This window comes from Cricetulus griseus, chromosome 4, assembly GCF_003668045.3.
Source record: "Cricetulus griseus strain 17A/GY chromosome 4, alternate assembly CriGri-PICRH-1.0, whole genome shotgun sequence".
In the NCBI taxonomy this organism is placed as follows: Eukaryota; Metazoa; Chordata; class Mammalia; order Rodentia; family Cricetidae; genus Cricetulus; species Cricetulus griseus.
This window is the reverse complement of record NC_048597.1, coordinates 115,953,356-115,975,439: the sequence shown is the minus strand read 5'-3', so window position 1 is coordinate 115,975,439 and position 22,084 is coordinate 115,953,356. Positions and strand designations below refer to the sequence as shown.

The 22,084-nt window shown below is 48.0% G+C and overlaps 1 pseudogene; it reads left to right on the top strand.

Annotated features, from left to right (window-relative positions):
- The first annotated feature begins 96 nt into the window (after window positions 1-96).
- LOC100759131 lies at window positions 97-21,967 on the top strand (annotated as a pseudogene).
- The last annotated feature ends 117 nt before the right edge of the window (window positions 21,968-22,084 follow it).

Here is a 22,084-nt window from a genome sequence, read left to right as displayed (position 1 = left end):
GACCCTCTCAGCCATCAGACCCTTGGACCGTATCTCCTGCCCAGAGGGGTTGGGGCTGGGGGCTTGGACAGCTAGAGGTTCCGGGAGTGGGGGGCGATGACGCAGAGATTGCGCAGAAAATCTATCAGCCAGCCGGGTCCGGTGAAGGGAGACCAGACGTGGGCGGGGGTGGGATGGGAGGACGGAAATGGGGAGGGGGTGAGGGAAAGGTGGCCCCGGGAGCAGCTACTGCAGGAATGAGAGGGAGGGAGGGAGGGAGGGAGGCGGGAGGGGGCTGCGGTGCAGGCGGAGAGCAGTGCGGGGGCGTGGGCAGGGAAAGGGGGGGTGACAATGACACACACTAGACACACAAGAACTGCGGACACAGGGGTGCTTGTAGGCACACGCAAAGCCCCCCTCCCCTCACCCCGACACTGGAAATCAGGGTGTGTGTGTGGAGGGTCTCAGGGTCTCTTGAAGGAATTAGCCCTACCTTCATCCCATCGTGATACTGACCCCCGTTCTAAGCCCCTAGCTTGTGCACGCGTACGTGCGTGGGCGAGGACACACACACACTCACACACTCACGTGCTTTCTCTATAACCAGCAGTGGCTTCTCCCTTCCATCAGTGGCTTGACTTTACCAGAAGAAAAGCCATCAGCTCTGCGGAGAAAAAGGTGGGGTGAGAGAGGAAAGAGAAGAGATGGGGGCAGGGGAAAGGACCTGAAGCAGGTTGAAGAAACAGGCTAAAGGAGAGAAAAAAAACAAACTTGAGAGCCAAGGTGACAGTAGACATCCCAAAGAAAGGAGGGAGGAGAGCCAGGGGGTACCCCCCACCCCTGCAGCAGCATCTGACATTCCCCACACAACTGCCTAGAGCCTGTGACTAGAACCCCCTTTTCCCTTTCCCCTCCCCGTCTTCCTCCATCTCAGCCTGGTTCCCAGGAGCAGTGGGCAGAGGAGGGGGTCACATTACCTTCCTTAAGAAAGATGAATCAGAAGGCTTGATGGTTCCGATATCTGAAGAGGGGGAGGGGAAGCCTTTGCAGAGCGGAGGGAGAGGGAGAGAGCTCGCCAAAGAGGGGTGACTGGTGGGACTGAGAGTCTAGATTTGAGATCCCGGGAAAGGAGACAGACACATACCTGTGGGCTTGCGTGCGTATGCAAACACCTTCGTGTGCATGTACATGTGTGTGCTGTGTGCTCATGTCTCTGGATAGAGATTAAAGAGACCCAAATAGGAGAAGAAAAGGAGAAAGGATGGGAAGAAGCTAGTGAGTCAGGTTGAGACTGGATGGATGTGGTTGCAGTTTAAATGAGTTGGGGGGGGGGCTTCTCTAACCACCTGTGTGACTGGTGGTGCATCGATGGTGATTCTAATCTCTTGAGACTGTTGGCACATGCCTGTGCTGTTTGGGGTCTTCGAGTGCAACCAGATCTGGTGTCTGGCTTAGTGCATGTGCGTGTACGTCTTTGTACCTCTCTGGGGATCCTCTCCTGCCTGTTGGTACATGTCCATGCTTATGTGGACTTCTCTGTACCTTTATTGTCCCTCTCTCTTTTTCTTCGCCTTACAAAACTAAGGACAATAAAGTCTCATAATTGAAGCCACTTGTCTGCAGTCCCCCACCCCCAAGTCCTCATTCCTGGTTGTTGGGGCATTCTCCATTTCTCTATTACCCCCAATTCCTCATGCTTTCTTACCTGGAATCCCAAGTGCCTGCTCATAAACTCACATCTCAAGACCCTCAGTCATCATAGGGTGGAGATGGGCAAAGTGGGCTCAGATACCAGACAAGTTTGGTGACTTCATTTCATAGGTCCTCCGGCCTTTGTGTGCTTAGGGCTATGTCTCTCTACCTAGTCAGCTCCCTCACATAGCATACAGACCTCCCCTCCCAGGGATGACGGATGCTCTTCATTACTTCTCCCTTTGTTGTTATTTTGTTTTGTTGTTTCTGAGACCGGTCTTAAGTAGCCCAGGCTGACCACCAACTCACTATATAACTGAAGATGACCTTGAGTGTGTAATCCTGCCTCCCCCTCCTAAATGCTAGGATTACAGGTATGCTCCTCAGTGCCCCATTTATGCAGTATTGGGGATGGAACCCAGGGCTTCATGAAGGCTGGGCAAGCACTCTACTGACTGTCTGAGTCCTATCAACCACCCCTTAAGATTGCTGCCTCTACACAAGAAAAGATCTAGACAAGGGGCAGGTTCCTAGGATGGGGAAAGAGGAGAAAGATGGCAAGATAGACATCGCCATGGAGAGACAACTATAAAAGGCTAAGATGAGGACAGGGAGGGGACACCCAATATTTGCTCTGACTTGTGTGTGAACCTGTCTACCTTGGTCCTGGTGTCCGAACCTCTCATGCATTCAGCAGAATCACGATCATAGAGTTGAAGGCTTGGAAATGGAGGGTGAGGGCTAGGGGAGGGCATTAGGAGGTATGGGAAAGAAAGAGCAGGGGCTTTGTCACCCCGCCCCCACCCCTGCAGCTCAACCAACCCTCCTTTTCCTGTTCCCCCTCCCCCAACCGGTGACTCACCTCTGCAGCCATTCATTTCGTCAGCTATGGGGAGGGGTGGAAATGAGCGATGAAAGGGACACTTTATTAGGAGACAAGGGTCTCTACTTTGAATTAAATTTTTTTAAAAAAGGTATTAAAGACCCTTGAAAATGGTCCGATTTAGAAACCATTCATGTTTTACCCCCCCCCCCCCAAGCCAACCCAAAGCTGGGGAAGTCTGGGAAAGAACTTGGAGAGAGGGTCAGGGAGGGGCCAGTGGGGGGTTCCGAATGATACATGATGGGAAGGGGGAGTCTCACTCTAATTTTTAATCCCAAGGTCCCGTTCTATTAGACCCCCACCCACCACTTCTGAGTGGGGGAGGGGAGGCCCAGCAAGCCGGGGGAGGCCATTGCCGCAAAGATGAGTCACCAAGCAAAGAGAAAAAGAGACAGAGATAGGAGAGACAGAGAAAGAGACTGCTACTTGAGAGACCTAGAAAGGGAAACACACCACACACATTGTGCGTGTGAACACACACATTTACACTCACACACAATGAAGGTGGTTTCACAACTAACAAGAGACATTGAATTCTTTCGTAATCTTGCTCCAACCCCCTCCAAAATCCACCTGTCACAGGAGACAACCCGCTCTTACCGAGTTACACTCCGACTGTCAGACACACCCACTTAACAAACACAATGTCACACTTAGCACAGTCACCCAGACTTAATGCTGAGAATGTGCCCAGAGTGACAGCAATTTGCATTGACAGTCCTTAGTCCCTTTTTTCAGGATGATGAGAGAGAGGGTTAAAAAAAAAGAAAAGAAAATGAAAAACCCCTCATGAAACGTGACTTCAAAAATCAAGACGCAGTTTCGGGGACTCACAGACTGCACTGTGCACACGCGACAATACACCATGCACACATAACCAGTGACACTAAGCATCCTCATAAAAAGAAAGAACACTTGGAGTACCTGTTTCAGAGGACACATCAGGTTTGTTGCCCCGAATACATCCCACCCAGACACCCCTTGGCTCGTACACATATGTACAGAAACGCAGACACACAAAGACACCCATGGGCGCACTCACACGGACGAGAACCACCTTGCGCTGCCTCGCCCGCGTCCGCACTTGTCCTGGCGCCCCCGTGTGGTAGGATTGAGGATCGCAGTCTCCGCCGCTCTTGGAGCAAGAGGGGGTGGGGGGCGGTGCCCAGGTTCTTTCCACCTCCGCCTCTCCTCTGTCACGCGCTGCCCACCCAGAAATGGGGAAAGGCAGAACCTCTAGAAAGCACGGTCCAAAGAGGTGGGAGTTAGATGCCTGGATCCTGGGGTTGAGAGAGACTAGTCTTGGATGACAGAGTGAATTTAGGAGACGAACCCACGAATTTAGGTTGCAAATCATTCCTACGTCCGGGGGTGGGGGGGAGGGGGCAGGGAAGGGAGGCTCTGGGTTATTCCGGACACAACCTGGATTCTTTCTTCTCTTTGATGGAAGTGGAGGAGTGCAATGGATAGTCTCCCTCCCCGCCCCCTGCCCCAGGAAGTCAACCAGACTTGGAGATCTTGAATTCAGGCTGATGGGGCGGGGGGGGGGGGTGTCATTCTTCCCCATGGACAAGAAATGAAACATACACATACAGAGGAAGGACCAAAGATCCTTTCTTGCCATATGGCCGTAGTGGAAATGACCAGAAAGGTGTCATGGCCAGGTTGAGACAGAGCAGAGTAGCAGCAATAGCTGAACTGGGAAGAACTGGACAGCAATGTCTGTCCCCTTTTGCATGCATTGAAACCTCCCGGAGCCCTCCACAGCCCACACCTTGGATTCCATCTCTAGCAAACTCTGTACTGGAGGTAACATTTCCCTAGCAACTGTTCCCATGTCCAACAAGAAGTTCAAGCCAATAGCATCGCCCAGAGAGAGGTTCTGCGCATGCTCAGGGCTTGAAACACTTAGGTTAGACTCTAATGAGGCTTCTGGCAAATGAGAGCGACTTAAAAGCCACTTGGGTCTTTCTGAGTCTGTTCTCTCCCTCTAGTTTGCTGGAGATCCAGCAAAGGAGACCAAGCTCTATACACACAACATTTGCGTTTCATATTTCAGCAGAAAGAGTCCGGGCTGAGGCTGGGACGCAGCTCAGTTGGTAAAGTGCTTGCCTAGAATGCCGGAACCAATTCCCCTGACTTCCAGCCCCAGCTCCTGTTGCATAAACTGGGCCTCACAAGGCATGCCTGTAATCCTGGCACTTGAGAGTAGAAACAGGAGGATCAGGATTTCAAAGCCACCCTCGACCAATTCAGGCCTGCCTGGGACACACGAGATGTTGTCTTGGAGGGGGGGTTCACACATTATTTAGAGGAATGGAGGGAGACAGATCAAGAAATACCATGGGATAATCCTCTTCTGCCCTAAGGTTTCCAGTCAGAACTACTGATGAGCTGAAGTCTTATAGGTGGAGCCTTGAAAAGTGAAATTGTAGTTGAATAAATTTTTAGAAAGGCCCCGCCCTCCCCCTTGGGAGGACAGGTTCAGAAAATGCCTCGTCAGAGATAAACACATGAGCCCAAATGGCGAGCATTGTAGATATGTTTTCTTTGCAGAGTCTCATTCACACTGGGCAGCGGGTGATGCTAGAGGGATAGGACAAAGGGAGAACTAAGTCTTCGAGAGTAAAGTTCGGAGAGGAGGGAAAAAATGGGCAGAGAGAACGAGGCAGTGCCAACGGATCAACAGAAGCTGGAGTGGGCCCCCGGGGTGGGGCAGCTCTGAGGCTTCAAGGAGGGAAGAGAAATGCAAAAGCATCTCCTAGTAGCCAGCGCCTGAGCTCTGCACACACTTTCCACCAGGGGGAAAGAGAGAAGCCAGGAAAGGTCTCTGGAGGGGCCTGCACTTAAAAGGACACAGAGTGGGTAGTGGTCACTCAAGGGGATCCCCCAAATCAGGCACTTATGTGGACAAGGGAATTTTTGGGGTGCTTTTAGCAAAATAGGAACAGTTAGGGGGTTAGGAATCAGAACCTCAGGGCTGAAGAGATGGCTGGGTGATTAGGAGCACTGGCTGCTCTTCCAGAGGACCCAAGTTTGGTTGCTAACACCCACATGGTTGCTCACAACCACCTGTAACTCCAGTCCCAAAGAATCCAATGTCCTCTTCTGGCCTCCTCGAGCACTGCACCAAGTTGCATATGGACATGCATGCACCCATGCACATAAAATAAAAATACATTACTTAATTAAAAGTAAACTTTTAAAAGAGCAGGGGAGCAGGAGAGCTGGCTCATCAGTTAACAACACTTGCTGTTCTTGCAGAGGACCCAAGTTCAGTTCCTAGCACCTACGTGGTGGATCACAGCTATCTGGATTAGTTTCAAAGGACCCAATGTCTTCTTCTGGCCTCTTCAGGAGCCAGGCACACATAAGGTATATGCAGACAAAAAGTCATATATATGAAATAACTAAGTCTAAAAGATAAAGAGTTCGAGTCTAGGGCCCACAAGGTGACTCATGCAAAGGCTCTTGTCATTCAGCCTGACAACCTGAATATTTGTTTGTTTGCTTGCTTATTTATTTATTTTGTTTTTTCAAGACAGGGTTTCCCCTATGTAACAGCCCTGGCTGTCCTGGAACTCGCCTTGTAGACCAGGCTGGCCTAGAGCTCACAGAGATCTGCCTGCCTCTGCCTCCCCAGTGCTAGGATTAAAGTCATGCGCCACCCATCCCCACCACCCCCACCCCAAATCAACTTGAATTTGATTTTCTGGATCAATATAGGGGAAGGAAAGAACTCCTCCAAATTTCCCTCTAACCTTCACACTCGTACTACGATGCTCTCACGCATGCACAAAATAAATAAATGTAAAAACAAAAGGTTCGTTTTATTTGTTTTAGAATCAGCCTACTTCTGAGGGGGCAGAACTTGGGGATGGCAGAGGTGGGGCTGGTTTAGGATCTGCAAGAGGGGCGGGGTCTAAAGAGCTTCTTGCTTCTCTCTGGAGGAGAGGCCTTAAATGTCCATCCCTCCAGCAAGTACTGTGCAGTGTAACCCTTGGCCAACAAGTCCACCAGCTGTGAGTGCAGCTAGGAGGCCAAGTGGAGCTGGAGCAGCCTAGGCAAGTGGCTGCAGGTGCCACAGCTGCTGGCTGTGCTACACGCAGAATTGGGGAGGGGCACAGGGACAGCATGAGTTGTCCTCCTGCAGGCTCCTGGGCTCTGACCTTGAAAAGTCGTTGTTGGTCACACCAATAGCCATAACTGGTGGTGGTCGTCCTGCAGAGAGTGACAACTGCAGGAGGGCCATGTCCTAGCTTGCCCTGGTATGGAGATGGTGGCCAGCGATGCTGATCATAGGTTCAGCTAAGCTGGCAGTATCCTCCACTCAATGAATGGGGCTAAAAGGATGTCTGTCCTAAGGGGCCCACTAACTGGAGGCCAGGGGGCTGGTCCTCCTCAACATGAATCTCTCCCACAGCCTCACACTGGCCGATGCTCAGGAGATTTGGTTTAAGGGATGAAGGTGGAGTAAGTTGGATGAAAGTCTGGGTCCTCCAAAGTAGCAGAGCTGGACTAGAGTCAGAAGGATCCCACTACCTGGAGCCTCACAGAAAGATGGATGAGTTTGGAGTAAGCCGTCAATAAGTCTGTTTGGATCCCTGGATCTCCAAGGGGGGGATGAAACCCAGGGAGGTGGATCAGACGATACAGTGGAAGAGGGGAAAGGGGATGGGAGGGGCGGGGTCTGGCCAGGCAATCCCAACACTGGGGAGGCAGAGGCAGGTGGATCTCTGTGAGTTCAAGGCCACCCTGGTCTACAGAGTGAGAAAGCTACAAAGAAACCATGTCTTGGAAAAAGAAAGAAAGAAAAGAAGGAAGGAAAAGAAAAGAAAAGAAAGGAAAAGAAAAGAAAAGAAAAGAAAAGAAAAGAAAAGAAAAGAAAAGAAAAGAAAAGAAAGGAAGAGAATTGGCAGGGTCGTCTAGCCATGGGGATGGGATGCCAGGCCATCTGAGAATCCTTTGTCTTCACCAGCTTGGTGCTTAAGAAGTATTTCTTCAATTGGGGTTGGAGGACAGTTAGTTACTCTGTTGAGTCACACCAGCTTGGCCCTCGAAGACTGTCCCTTGACTGACTGTGAACAGAAACAGTGCAGGAGCATAGGCCACTCCTGGTGCAGCCTCCTCGGGGTACCACACACAGCTTCTGCTGCCCACAGGGTCTCCTAGCCGGGAGTGGCATGATCTGCGGTTCTAGGCCGCTAGGGGGCCCCTCCCTGCCATCACTGAGGGTTCACATGGCCAACAAGCCACAGACCACACCACTCAAGTGACAGGCCAGATTCCAGGAGGACGGTATAGCGGGGACTATAGCACTGAAGAAGAGTCGTTCCCTAGTAACCCCCTCCTCAGCTCCGAGAGCATCCAGGCACAGACCATTCGCCACATCCCATTATCTCTGGGTCTAGCCTCAAGACTTACCCACACGCCCAGTTTGCTGCCTGCTTGCTTCCTCTATTAAGTTATCGTAGACATACGACAAATGGATGAATTAGAACAGTGTTTCTCAACCTGTGGGTCGCGACTGCCTTAGGGATTCTCAATGACCTATCACAGGGGTTGTTTGCCTAAGACATCAGAAAACACAGATGTTTACATTACAAGTTTTAACTAGCAAATTTATAGTTATGAAGTAGCAGTGAAAATAATTTTACGGTTGGTGGGGCCACCACATGAGGAACTGTAGTAAAGGTTGAGAACCACTGCTCTAGGCCAGCTCTGAGTCCTGGCTCTCAGCTTCTTGGTTCTCTGTGCCACAGTTCAATGTGCTCCAGGAGTTCTGGCCCCATGCAGTCGCCCTCCTTTTGCCCCATCCCCTTTTTGTGCTTCTGCCCTAAGGATCCCTAATTGGAGTCTTCATGCTGCTTCTTCTCCATCCTGCCTTCTGAGCCTCCCCTGGCTGTTTCTGTCCCCCATATGAGACTTCCCTACTGCCTATTCTGAATTTGTCTGCTTTTTTTTTTTTTTTTTTTTTTCTTTTTTTTTTTTTTTTTTTTTGTCTGAGACAAGATTTCTCTGTATAACAGCCCTAGCTGTCCTGGAACTAGCTCTGTAGACCAGGCTGGCCTCCAACTCACAGAGATCTGCCTGCTTCAGCCTCCTGAGTGCTGGGATTAAAGGCACGTGCCACCATCCTCTGGTTTGTCTGCCTTTTTGTAGGAATGAAACTACAAACTACTTCCTTCCCATTTGGAATCCTTCCTTCCTTCCTTCCTCCCTTCCTCCTCCTCCTCCTCCTTCTCCTTGGCTTTGCCTAGAACTCCCTATGTAGCTAGACCAGGCTGTCCTTGAACTCAGAAGTTAGCCTGCCTCTGCCTGGTGCTGGGATTCAAGTTTTGTGCCACCACACATCAGGCTCCTCCTCCTCCTCCTCCTCCTCCTCTCCTTCCTGGACCACTGCTGATCCAGGAAACAAATCCTCCACCACAATCCTCCCCTCCTCCTCTCTCCTTCTTGCTCTATTCCTCACATCTCCCATTTAACAGCTTTTTTCCACATCCCTTCCTCCAAGCCTCCTTACAAGTTCCTCTCTATGAACCCGGCATGCTCTTGGTGGCCCGTTCTTTTTTCTGCCCAGAGACAAGGCCAAAGAGACAGGCCTCCCTCCCCAAGTCCTGATAAACTCCTATTCCAGACCTATTTCCTCCTATGAACCACACAACCAATCAAATCCCCCAAGCTCATTCAGACAATTGCAGCCTTTCCCTCGCACACTACCTGGTTAAACCCCCTTAGTCAAGACCCCAGAGACACAGACCCCCAGCTCTGTAGGGGTTGGGTTGATATTAGCTTGACTGGCTTAAAGGAGAAGAACCAGCTGTGGCACCAAGAGGTGTTTGGGGTAAATACTGTTCTTCATTTATTTTTTCCCGTGGGTTTTTTCCGTGCATGTGTGTTTATGGAGGAGGTTATGCCTAGAGTGCCCAAGGACATGGAGCATTGGATTCCCTGGAACTGGGGTTACAGAAAGTTGTGAGCTGCTGGAAGTGGGTGCTGGAAGTCCTCTATAAGAGCAGTAAGTCCTCTTAACTGCTTAAGCCAGTGGTTCTCAACCTGTGGGCCTCACCCCTTGGGGGTCTAATGGCCCTTTCCCAGAGGTTGATATCAGATGTTCTGCATATCAGACTATAATTGATAACAGTAGCAAAATTACAGTTACAAAGTAGCAACAGGGGGTTAGAGAGATGGCTCAGAGGTTAAGAGCATTGACTGCTCTTCCAGAGGTCCTGAGTTCAATTCCCAGCAACCACATGGTGGCTCACAACCATCTGTTATGAGATCTGGCGCCCTCTTCTGGTGTGCAAAAAATACATGGAAGCAGAATTTTGTATACATAATAAATAAATAAAATCTTTAAAAAAAAAAACAAAGTAGCAACAAAAAACTTTTATGGTTGGGGGGTCACCACAAGATGAGGAGCTGTATTAAATGGTCACAGCATTAGGAAGGTTGAGACCCATGGGCTTAAGCCATCTCTCCAGCCCCTAAAAAAGTATTTTTAAAAAGAGTTCCAGCTGCCTTTCTGGTCTGAGTCTTTGTAATCCACCTCCAGTTAGGCCAGCCTACGTGAGGTGAAGCAGTGACATCTAAGAAAAACCAAGAAACTAGGCTTAAAGTATGTCCCAGGCCCTCTGGGGCTACTAGAGACTACAGGGCTTGGCCTGTACAAGATCAACACAAAACTCAGCCCATGAACATCCTGTCATGGAGGAGGGAAGGGTTCATAAGGCCCTGTCCCTCGAGGACTGATGGGAGTTGATTGTTGCTAGGGGAGGATGGGGCAGCTTCTTCACTGATAAAGCCACCTGCCTGCTACCCATGTTCCTGTAAATAACCTTTCAGTATCTTCTGTAATGAGCCCTGATGAAGCACATTGGCGTGTGCTCTTGAACACGAGTGCGAGCACACACACACACACACACCCCACACCATACACTATACATATATACACCATACACACACAATACACTCTGCAATATACACTACACACACACACACACATACACCACCATATGCTATACACACACACCACCATACACCACACACACACACACACACACACACACACACACACCATACACACACAAATACCATTCACACACATACTCAGTCATGAAAATACAAGGACTAATTGGGAAGAGGAAGGGGGTCAGGGGCATGACATCTAGTTTCATTTGTCCACTTGTCACAATCTAAAATCACCTGGAAAGAAAATCTCAAGGACTGTCTAGATCAGGTTGGCCTGTGGCTATGTCTGCATGGGATTGTCTTGATTCTGCATTCATAGATGGGGGAGATCCAGCCCACTGTGGGCAGCCTCAATCCCCAGGCAGGGGACCCTGCACTGTATAAAAATGGAGAAATCAAGCTCAGGGCTGAACATGCATGCATGCATTCATTGCTCTGTGCTCCTGACAGACCATGGGGGTGATGTGAGCAGTCCCCAACATCTTGACGTCTCTGATGGGATGGGCTGTCACCTAGAATTGTGGGCTGAAACAAACCCTTGCTCTCCTAGATTGCTTTTTGTCAAGCCAGGCCAGCTAGGACTACTTTGTAAGACCATCTCAAATAATTAATAAAAATTAACTACCACAAGGTTCAATTCTCCCATAGGAGACTGGCCTTTGGGAAGGTTACAAACTTGGCTCAAGGTGCTATCATAGGGAGAACCAAGACAAATGTTAAATTCTCTGACTTCCAGGTTAGGGGAAGAAGCCTCTCTTTGCTTTACCTGGGTCTCTAAACCCAGCCTGAAGAGACAAGACAGAACTATAGGGTTGGGTCTCTGTCAGGAGCCAAAGAATCTGGCCAAGCCACACAGATTCAGAGCCGGAAGTGACATTCTTAGGGAACCCATCCTGCCCCAACAACACCATACTAGCACGAAGACCTGCATGTCTAGAAGTTCCCTGTCCCCTTCATTCAGAAAAATGAAGCTAGTTTTTGGCTCCCATTTGTATATTCAGGGATTGGCAAGATGGCTCAGTGTGTAAGGGTGCTTGCTGCCAAGCCTGACAATGTGAGTTTGTTCCCTGTGATCCATACGGTGAGAAAAGAAAACAATTTACATTTTTAGATAACCTGAACCAGCTGTGCCCTGTTCCCGGAGAAAATACAAGCTGGCAGGTCCATGGTGACTGCAGCCTTTAATAGTCCAGTGTCCCATGGGGCAAAGCTTGAGTGTCCAGGAACTGGATAATCGAAGACATTAGGTTCATGTTTCCCTCCATTGCTTCCAAGATTGGGAGACTGTTCCAAAGGGTGCTTCTCAGATAAGATTGTTTGGGGTGTCGGTGGGAGAAGTCAGGGAGGGGAGTTCCCAGAGTATCAAAGGGGGAGCTTCTCAAGGCGTCTCTCTCTCACCCTGCCTCCAGCACTCCCTCTACTTATGTTGAGTTACTTCCTTCAGTTTGTTACTACACTTTTAAAAAGCATTTTGTCTGTCTGTGTGTGTTTATAGCTGTGGGTGCAAATGTGCCACAGATTGCGTGTGGAAGTCAGAGGACAATTTGCAGGAGTCAGTGCTCTCCTTCCATCACTCGGGTGCTAGAACTTAAAGTCAGGTGGCCAGGCGTGGTGAACAGGCGTCTTTACTCACAGAGTCATCTACAGTCCTGTTCAGTTACTTTTTATTACATTTATTAATTGTGTGTGTGTGTGTATGTCTGTGTGTGTGTGTGTATGTTGGTATGTGTGTGTGTGTGTATGTTGGGGTGTGTGTGTGTGTTTGTGTGTGTGTGTGTGTATGTTGGTGTGTGTGTGTGTGTGTTGGTATGTGTGTGTGTGTGTATGTTGGTGTGTGTATGTGTGTGTGTGTGTGTATGTTGGTGTGTGTATGTGTGTGTGTGTGTCTGTGTGTGTGTGTGTGTGTGTGTATATGTGTGTGTGTGTGTGTATGTGGTGTGTGTGTGTGTGTGTGTGTGTGTGTGTGTGTATGTGTGTGTGTGTGTGTGTGTGTGTGTGTGTGTGTGTGTGTGTGCACTCAAGGGCCAGATGACCATTTGCTTGAATCATCTTAGCTCCCACTATTCGGATTCCAGGACTGAATTCAGATCATCAGGCTTAGAGGTAAGTACTCACTGAACTACCTCGCCAGCCCATTTCCCTCTGCTTCTGTTTCCAAAAGAGGGCACAAGCAAAGGTTCTAAGGTCCCTGAACCCCAAAGGTCAGTACTGGTAACTGGTAGTCAGGGTTACTGGTAACTGGTAGTCAGGGTTCCAGGGTTAAACCAAACTGTAGGATAGTCCCATGCTCCATCTCACTTCACAGTCTGGTTGTTCTCCACTCTGCAATAGCGCACTCTCCAACCTGACACCTTGGAACTAAGTCTCAAAAGGTGTCTGGGAAGACTCTTGGGCAAACCCTGGCCTCCTGAGGGTGGTGAGAGACACAGTTCAGGAGCAAACCCCAGATAGTGCGCTCTTCCCACCCAACTCTTATCCTGGCGTTCTTATTCTATTATATTTTTCTTCTTTGTTATTTATTTGTTTATTTATTTATTTATTATGTACACAGTCTTCTGCCTGCATGCAGGCAGACGGCACCAGATCTCATTCAAGGCGGTTGTGAGCCACCATGTGGTTGCTGGGAATTGAACTCAGGGCCTCTGGAAGAACAAGTTAGTGCTCTTAACCACTGAGCCATCTCTCCAGCCCCTTTGTTTTTTTTTTTTATTTACATTAGAAACAAACTTATTTTATATATAAATCCCAGTTCCCTCTCCCTCCCATCCTCCCATGCCCCCATTTTTCTTTTTTTTTTAAAGGTTTTGTTTATTATGTGTAGTGTTTTTTTGTATGTATGCCTGCAGGCCAGAAGAGAGCATCAGATCCCTTTACAGATGGTTGTGAGCCACCATGTGGGTGCTGGGACTTGAACTCAGAACCTCTGGAAGAGCAGCCAGTGCTCTTAACCTCTGAGCCATCTCTCCAGCCTCTCATTATTTTAATCTTATAAACCTGAACAGTGGCCCCAGGTGAAGGGGATGAATGGAGTCACTGGGCAGGCTGAAGAGCCATGCATCCCCACCCCATTCCACCACATCCGAAATACTATAGATGTCCCTCAGGCTGGTGACTTCCTGGCACTGAGAAGGAAAGAAGGGAGTAGAGTTGAAGCCGGCTAAAATGTCACACAAAGCACCCAAAGACAGGGGCAAAAATAGGGGACAGCAGACCAAAAAGAGGCTAGGAGCAATTAGGGAGAGAGAAGCCACAGGACAGCCCACCCAGGACCTCAAACATGACACCTCGTGACTCTCAGCCCTACAGATGCAGAAGATTGTTTGTTTAAATTAAGGAGGTGGAGAGACAGCTCAGTGCTTAAGAGCTTGTTACCCTTGTCGAGGACCTGGACTTGGTTCCCGGCTCCCACATGATGGTTCACAACCATCTGTAACTCCAGCTCCAGGGGATCCAACGTCCTCTTCTGTTCTTCACAGGCAGCAGCCTACGGCACACACAGAGACAAGCAGGCAGAACACTCATACACGTTAAAAAACATCTTTTAAAAAATGTGTTAAATCCCTCTCCGAGGCAGATGGATCTCTGTGAGTTTCAGACCAGGTTATCCAGGACTACATAGTGAGACCCTGTCTTTAAAAAATATATTAAAACAAAACCCCTCTCCAGGAGGACCATGAATTTAGAAAAAGAAGAAGGTGTCAGATCCTCTGGGACTGGAATTGCTGACAGTGGTGAGCCTTAGCCATGTGAGTGCCAGGAATTGAACCAGGGCCTTCGAAAGGGCAGCAAGTAGCACTCAGGAAGCGGAGGCAGGCGGATCTTTATGAGTTCCAGTGCAACCAAGCCCCAACATAAAACTCAGATGACAAGCCAGGTGGTGGTGGCACACACCTTTAACCCCAGCACTTGGGAGGCAGAGGCAGATTGATCTCAGTGAGTTCAAGGCCAGCCTGGTCTACAGCGGGAGTTCCAGGACAGCCAGAGCTACACAGAGAAACTCTGTCTTAAACAGCCCCCCTCCCCCAAAATCAGATGACAGACAGCAATGAATTTAGAGATTCTAAGTAAGTATGGGATGTGGAGGACACTTTGACTCTTCTTTCTTTTCCTCCTTCTCCTCCTCCTCCTCCTCCTCCTCCTCCTCCTCCTCCTCTTCCTCGTCCTCCTCCTTCTCCTCCTTCTTTTGACTAGTAATCCACCCCAGGAGCTTGTACATGGTAGACAAACACTCTGCCTCTGGTGTGTCCTCAGCAGCAGTTTAATAATAGCCAAGACCTTTTGAGAGGCAGGAGAGAAGGTTTTGACTCAGCAATCCTGTACTCCAGGGTCCCCTTGAGGCCATGATGCATTATGAATCACAACACCATCCAGACTGTTTTCAAAGAGGTTTGGCATAAATCTCAGAACACTGTAGACGGGTGGTTACGGTGGGTGTGAACTGTCCCCACAGGCATATGTGCGTGAACACTTGGTCTCCAGCAGGTGGTGCTGTTTGGGGTAGGTTTGGAGCCCTGCTGTGATGGGGTATTTGTTACTTTCATAGTTGCTTTGACAAGATAATATAACTTGACAAATGTCTACTAAAGGGAAGACTGGACTCTTTTGACTCACAGTTTGAAGGTACAGTCCATCATGGTGGCAGCAGCTGGTCAGGAAGTAGAGAAGGGTGAAAACTGATACTCTAGCCTGTTCTCTACCTTCTGTTCAGTCTTGGACCCTAGCCCATGCAATGGCACTACTCACATTTAGGGTGCATCCTCTCTCCTCAGTTAAACTCTCTGAAGCCTCACAGACATATTCAGAGGTGTGTCTCCTAGGTGACTCCGAATCAACCAGCTTGATTGATTACTCAAATAAGTTTTCACCTCCTAATGGTTTCAAAATTTCTCAAACAGATTCATGATTGGTAACCAAATATGAAAACACATGAGCTTGGAGCTGGAGAGATGGATCAGCGGTTAAGAGCACTGACTGCTCTTCCAGAGGACCTGGGTTTGATTCCCAGCACCCACGTGGTGGCTCACAACTGTCTGCAACTTCAGTTTTAAGGGATATGATGCCTTCTTCTGACCCTCATAGGCACTGCACATATGTGGTGCACAGTTATACCTGCGGGCAAAACACCCATATACATAAAACAAAATAAAATAATTTCATGCCTTTAATCCCAGTACTCAGGAGGCAGAAGCAGGTGGATCTCTTAGTTTAAGACCAGCCTGGTCTACAGAGTGAGTTTCAGGACAGCTAGAGCTACACAGTGAAACCCTGTATCGAAAAGGAAAGAACACAACTTTTAAAACTCCAATCATTTGAAAAATTACATTTGCAAGCTGGAGAGATGGCTCATTGGTTATGAGCACTGGCTGTTCTTCCAGAGGACCTGGGTTCAATTCCCAGCACCTACATGGCAGTTCACAGCTGTCTGTAACTCCAGTTCCAGGGCACCTGACACCCTCATGTAGACCAAATACCAATGCATTTAAAATAAAAACAAAAAGCAACAAAAAATTACATTTGCTTAATTATTGATGAGGGGAGCACCTGTGTGTCACAGCACACAACTTTAAGGAGCTGGTCCTCTTCTTCCACCATGTGGGGGCTGCGGATGGAGACCAGGCTGTAGGGCTTGATGGAACATGCCTTTACCTACTGAGCCACCATGACAGCCCCATATGCCTTAAAACAAAGCCAGGGTCTTATGTAGCCCAGGTTGGCCTCTAGCTCTTTATGTAGCTGAGGATACTTTTCCAATCCTCCTGTTTCTACCTCCCTAGTTCTGGGGTTACAGGCACGAACCATGATTGTGTGCTCCATTAAGATTTATGCAATGCTGGAAATGGCATCTAGGGCCTACTGCCTGCTATGCAAGCAGTCTACCCACTGAACAACACCCCCAGCACCCTTTAGGTTCTCCCTAACCTTCACAATAAGCTCCCTTTAAGACAAGGAAGGAGGCCAGAGACAAAAGGGTTAAGCAATTGGCCCATCATCTCAGAGCTAAAGAATGCCTGAGAGCCTGACTCAGAAGGGCAGCACTTAGAGGAATGGTCTGGATGGTGCAGAAGGCGATGGATTGCTGATGTCATGCTTGCTGGTGAATCACGATGTCTCCCTTTCTATAAAGAAAACTAACGCCTCACTTCCAGTAAGGGCTGAAGGCAATGATGCATGGAAAGGGCTCAGTGCTGTGTTTCTGGCACAGAGGCTCAGGTAATGGGAGAAATTATTATTTAACCAATTGGAGCAGCCATTCCCCAGCAGAGTTTCATTACAGCCTGAACATCACAATTCAGCCATAACGGAATCCGCTCTTGTTGAGTTCATAGGCAGGATTGTCCGATTCTAGGAACACCCTTGGGAGCTTCGTGAGTCACAGAGGTAGAAGAACCATCAGCCTTGACTGTGAACTCTTTTAGGACAGGGTGAGTTGGTGTCGTCAGACCTGTATCTCTGTGTATTCAGTAGTGGCCATTCTCATCACTGTGAGAGAATGCCTGGCACAAATTTGGACATTTCTTTGTTAAGACAGTGTCTCTATACGGCTGTCCTGGAACTCACTATGTAGACCAAGTTGGACTTGAACTCGAAGAGACCCACCTGCTTCTGCCTCCCAAGATCTGGGGTTAAAGGTGTGTGCCACCACACCCAGACAAATTCGGGTTTTTTAAATTGGCAAATTGAGCTGGTGAAATGGTCAGCTGGGGAAGGCACTTGCTGCCGAATGGGATGACTCCAGTTCCATCCCCAGCATCTGTGTGATGGAAGGACAGAACTGACTTCCACAAGTTGTTTTCTGACCTCCAAAACGCACCTACCTCAGCATGTGTGCACCCACCCCCTACAAAGGTAAATAAACTGTAATAGAAATTTCAAAACAAAAATGGTATTTTAAGTAGGGTTTGGTGGTGCAATGCACACCTGTAATTCCAACATTTGGGAGATGGAGGTCCAGGACTTCAAGGCCAGTCTTGGCTAGATAGCAATTTGAGACCATCCTGGGCTATGTCAGGTCCTGCCTCAAAATGGAAACAGAAACTGGGGTGTAGCTCAGGGATCAGAGTACACGCTTACCTTTTAGACAATGTTTTTTAAAAATACTTTCTTCCCTCCCTCCTCCCTCCCATTTTCCCTCCCTCCCTCCCTCTCCCTTCACTGCCCCCCCATGTGTACAAGCATGTGTCACAGTGCATATATGGGAGTCAGAGAACAAATACTAAGACTCAGCTCTCTTCCTCCATCTTGTGGGCTCTTGGGGACTGAACTCAGGTGTAGACGAGTTTCTTTCCTGCTTGGTCCTGCTGGCCTTCAGTCCCAAATAAACACACAGAGGCTTATATTAACTATGAACTGTTTGGCCAAGGGCTCAGGCTTCTTACTGACTAGTTCTCTTATAATTATTAACCCATTTCTAGTAATCTATGTATCTCCACACGGTCTTGTCTTACCGGAGAATACCCAGACCTGTTACTCCTTTGGCGGCTACATGGCATCTCTCTGGTGGCTTCTCTCTGCCTTTCTTTCCTCAGAATTCTCCTCATCTGGTAGCCCCGCCTATACTTCCTGCCTGGCTACTGGCCAATCAGTGTTTTATTCTTCAACCAATATGAGAAACATATATTCAGAAGGACATCCCCCATCACTCAGGTAATCAGGCTTAGAAGCGACTACCTTTAACCACCGACCCATCTCACCAACCCCTTTGGCTTTTTGTTTTTGTTTTTTAAGACAGGTTTTCCCTGTGTAGCCCTGGCAGTCCTGGAACTTGCTCTAGAACAGGCTGACCTTGAACTCAAAGATCTACCTGCCTCTGCCTCCTGAGTGCTGGGATTAAAGGTGTATACCAACACTGCCGACTTCGCTTTGGTTTTTGAGACAGGGTCTCACTGTGTAGCCTGACTGACCTGGAACTTGCTATGTAGACGTGGATGGCCTTGAACTCACAGAAATCCACCTGTCTCTGATTTAGGAAGTGTTGGGATTAAACTTATTCCCAACCACACCAAATCTTATGCTTACCATCTGTAAAGGCTTGAGTTCATACTTCAGCTCCACCATCGAGCAAGCAAAAAAAGAAACAAGTGATATTTTCATTCTGCCAGTCTGCTGCCATGGATTGTCCGAAATCTCTGGTGGGAGATTCGTTTTCCTTTACCATAAAAGTGCTGAGACATAGCTTCTCAAGGCACGATGAATGAAGAAATGTTTCCCTATTTTCAAAATAGGGGCTGGATGATGGCTCAATGATTAAGAGCACTTGCTGCTCTTACAGGGGACCTGAATTTGGTTCTAAGCATCCATGTGGCAGCTCACACCTACAACTCTAGCTCCATGGGATTGGACACCTTCTTCTGGCTTCTGTGGACACATACACAAAATAAAATAAATATTTAAAATAACCCTTTCAAATTAATGTGTTGTTCCATGTTCTTTAGTGCAAATCATCAGACTTTTTTGTTTGAATATATATATTCATATATAATATATTTATTATATTTTTGTTTGAATATATATTCATATATATATATATATATATATATAATTCTCAGCACTCAGAAATGCTTGTGAATTCAAGAATAGCTCGTGCTACACATTGAGATCTCACCTATAAAAAGAAGGGAGTGATATAGGCCTGGCTGTAGTAGCCCTTTCTCGTCAGGACCGCCAGCTCACAAATAATGACACAGAGACTTATTAATTATGAAAACTTGGCCTTTAGCTTAGGCTTGTTTCCAACTAGCTTTTACAACTTAAATGAACTTGTTTCTATTAATCTACACTCTGCCATGTGGCTTTTATCTTTCCTCAGTACAGCACACTCAACTTTCTCTGAGTCAGCTGGTGAAAATCCCTTTTTCCTTCTTGGCATTCTCTCTCCGAAGAAATCCTGCCTATTCTCTCCTGCCTAGCTATTGGCTGCTCAGCCTTTTATTAAACCAGTCACAATGACACATCTTCACAGTGTACAAAAAGATTATCCCACAACACCTGGCACTTTCCCTTTTGTAGAGAGAACGTCCTATGAGCTAGGCATAGCAGCAGTGTCTATAATCCCAAAATTTGGAAGGTGGAGTCAGGAGTCCAAGGGGAGTCTTGGTTACAGAGTGAGTTCAAGGCCAGCCTGGGCTATGCAAGACTTTGTCTCAAATAAAAGAAGAGAGACGGGAGGGGAGGAGACAGTGTGTGTGTGTTGGGGGGTCAGGGGGCAAGAGGAAGGTATGGGGAGCACTGGCATATTTCAGGTAAGTAACAAGGTAACATGGCAGGCCCTGGAGAACTGAAGCTAATAAGGGTCAGGCCTCCTGCTCCAAAGGCTGGGCTGAGCCTGCCAGGGTTTAATCGCCTGATAGCCCTAGGGATAGCAGAGACAAAAGGATGGCTAGGGCTGCTGAGCATGGGGCGGGGGGAGCTGCAAAACTGGAATCCCCACATTCAGTGTCAGACCCTGTCTGAAGGGAACAGGGCTGAGAGCAATAGAGGATGCAGGGTGTCCTCTAGCCTCGCCATCTGCACACATATTCACACACACACACACACACACCACCACCACCACCACCACCACACCACCACACCATACCATAACAAAACCAGTATCAGGAAGGCTGGAGAGATGGCTCAGTTGGCAGATTCTTGTGTAGCACACAAAATAACCCTGGGTTCCAACCCCAACACAGACAGGATGATCAGGAATTCAAAGGCATCCTCTCCTTACACAGTGAGTTCAAAGGTAACCTGGGCTACGTGAGACCATGTTTTTGTAGTAGTTGTTTGGTTGGTTTGATTTTTCAAGACAAAGGTTTCTCTGTGTAACCCTAGCTGTCTCGGAACTCACTCTGTAGACCAGGCTGGCCTTGAACTCACAGAGATCTTCCTGCCTCTGTCTCTGCCTCTCAGAGTGCTGGGATTAAAGGCATACCCCACCACTGCCCGGTGAGACGCTCGCTGTCTTTAAAAATAAAAAGACAAAAAAAAAAAAAAAGAAAGCCAACAAAACACACATACACACACACACACACACACACACACACACACACACACACACACAAACGTCCTATCTGAAGAGGACCAACATAAAAATTTCCTCCATGAATACATTTTACAGTGGATGACATAATAGAGTTGCAGTCTGATCACACTCAAACAAATGGGTGTTATTGTTATTTCTGGAGACAGGATTTCACTGTGTAGCTCAGGCTGTCATCCTACTTAAAGAAATCTTTCTGCCACAGCATCCCGAGAGATTGTGGGCCTGAGTCATCATGCCCAGCTGACAAGTTGCTCTCATTTTTTTACATCCAGATGCAAACACAAAGTCTGTGAACAAACAGGTGGAGTTAAAGTGGAAGGTGCTGTGACCACTGTGGCCACATGAGGGCTCTTAAGGCATCAGGTCTTAACCCTCATTTTACCTGTGCCTGTCACCATGTCAGTGAACTCCCACTAACTCTCCTTTTGTCTCCATCCCCCATTTTAATACCCTATATCTTTTCTTTTCTTTTGGGTTTTCAAGACGGGGTTTCTCTGTATTGCTTTGGAGGCTGTCCTGGCACTCACTCTGTAGACCATGCTGGTCTACATCCACCTGCCCCTACCTCCCAAGTGCTGGGATTAAAGGTGTGAGCCACTGCCCAGCCCTCATCACAATTTTTAAGGCATCCATTTAGGCTTCCTTTGGTTTCAAATTAAGATTTATGTATTTCTTGCAGGAGCTGGGCCAGAAGATCGTGGCGGGCGCAGAGCTGAAGCTGCTGGAGAAGTCTCTGGGACTGAGGCCCCAGGGAATAAGTACAGGGCTCAGGGCGATTGACAGATTCCAATTCTACAAACAAATAATGGTCCAAGTATAACGGGATTGGCTACCATTGCCACCCATTTAGTCAAACAAGCCAGTAAAGAGCACTTGCTGGGGAGCACTGCAGAAGAAAAGGCCATCGCTCAGCAGTGGTTGGAGTACAGGATCACCCAAGTGGATGGACACTCCAGTAAAGAAGACACCCACACCCTGCTGAAGGATCTTAATTCCTATCTTGAGGATAAAGTCTACCTTGCAGGATATAACATCACCTTGGTGCAAGATATAATATCACCTTGGCAGATATCCTGCTGAACTACGGGGCTCCATCGCTTTATAGTTGACCTGACAGTTCAAGAAAAGGAGAAATATCTTAATGTGTTTCGCTGGTTTTGCCACATTCAGCATTACCCAGACATCAGGCAACATCTGTCCAGTGTTGTCTTCATCAAGAACAGACTGTATGCTAACTCCCACTAGAAGTTCCTGCTAGGCAGCAACAAGATTAGAAGTGTAAAATGTATTTTGGACCATGGTTCCAATGTAAATTAATGTGACATCATTGTTTCTTTGTTAATGTTGGTAGAATTTTTTTTTTTTTTTAGATTTTATTTATTATGCATACAGTCTTCTGCCCGCATGCCAACAGAGGGCACCAGATCTCATGCAAGGGGGTTGGGAGCCACCATGTGGTTGCTGGGAATTGAACTCAGGTCCTCTGGAAGAGTAGCCAGTGCTCTTAACTGCTGCTCTATCTCTCCAGCCCCCAT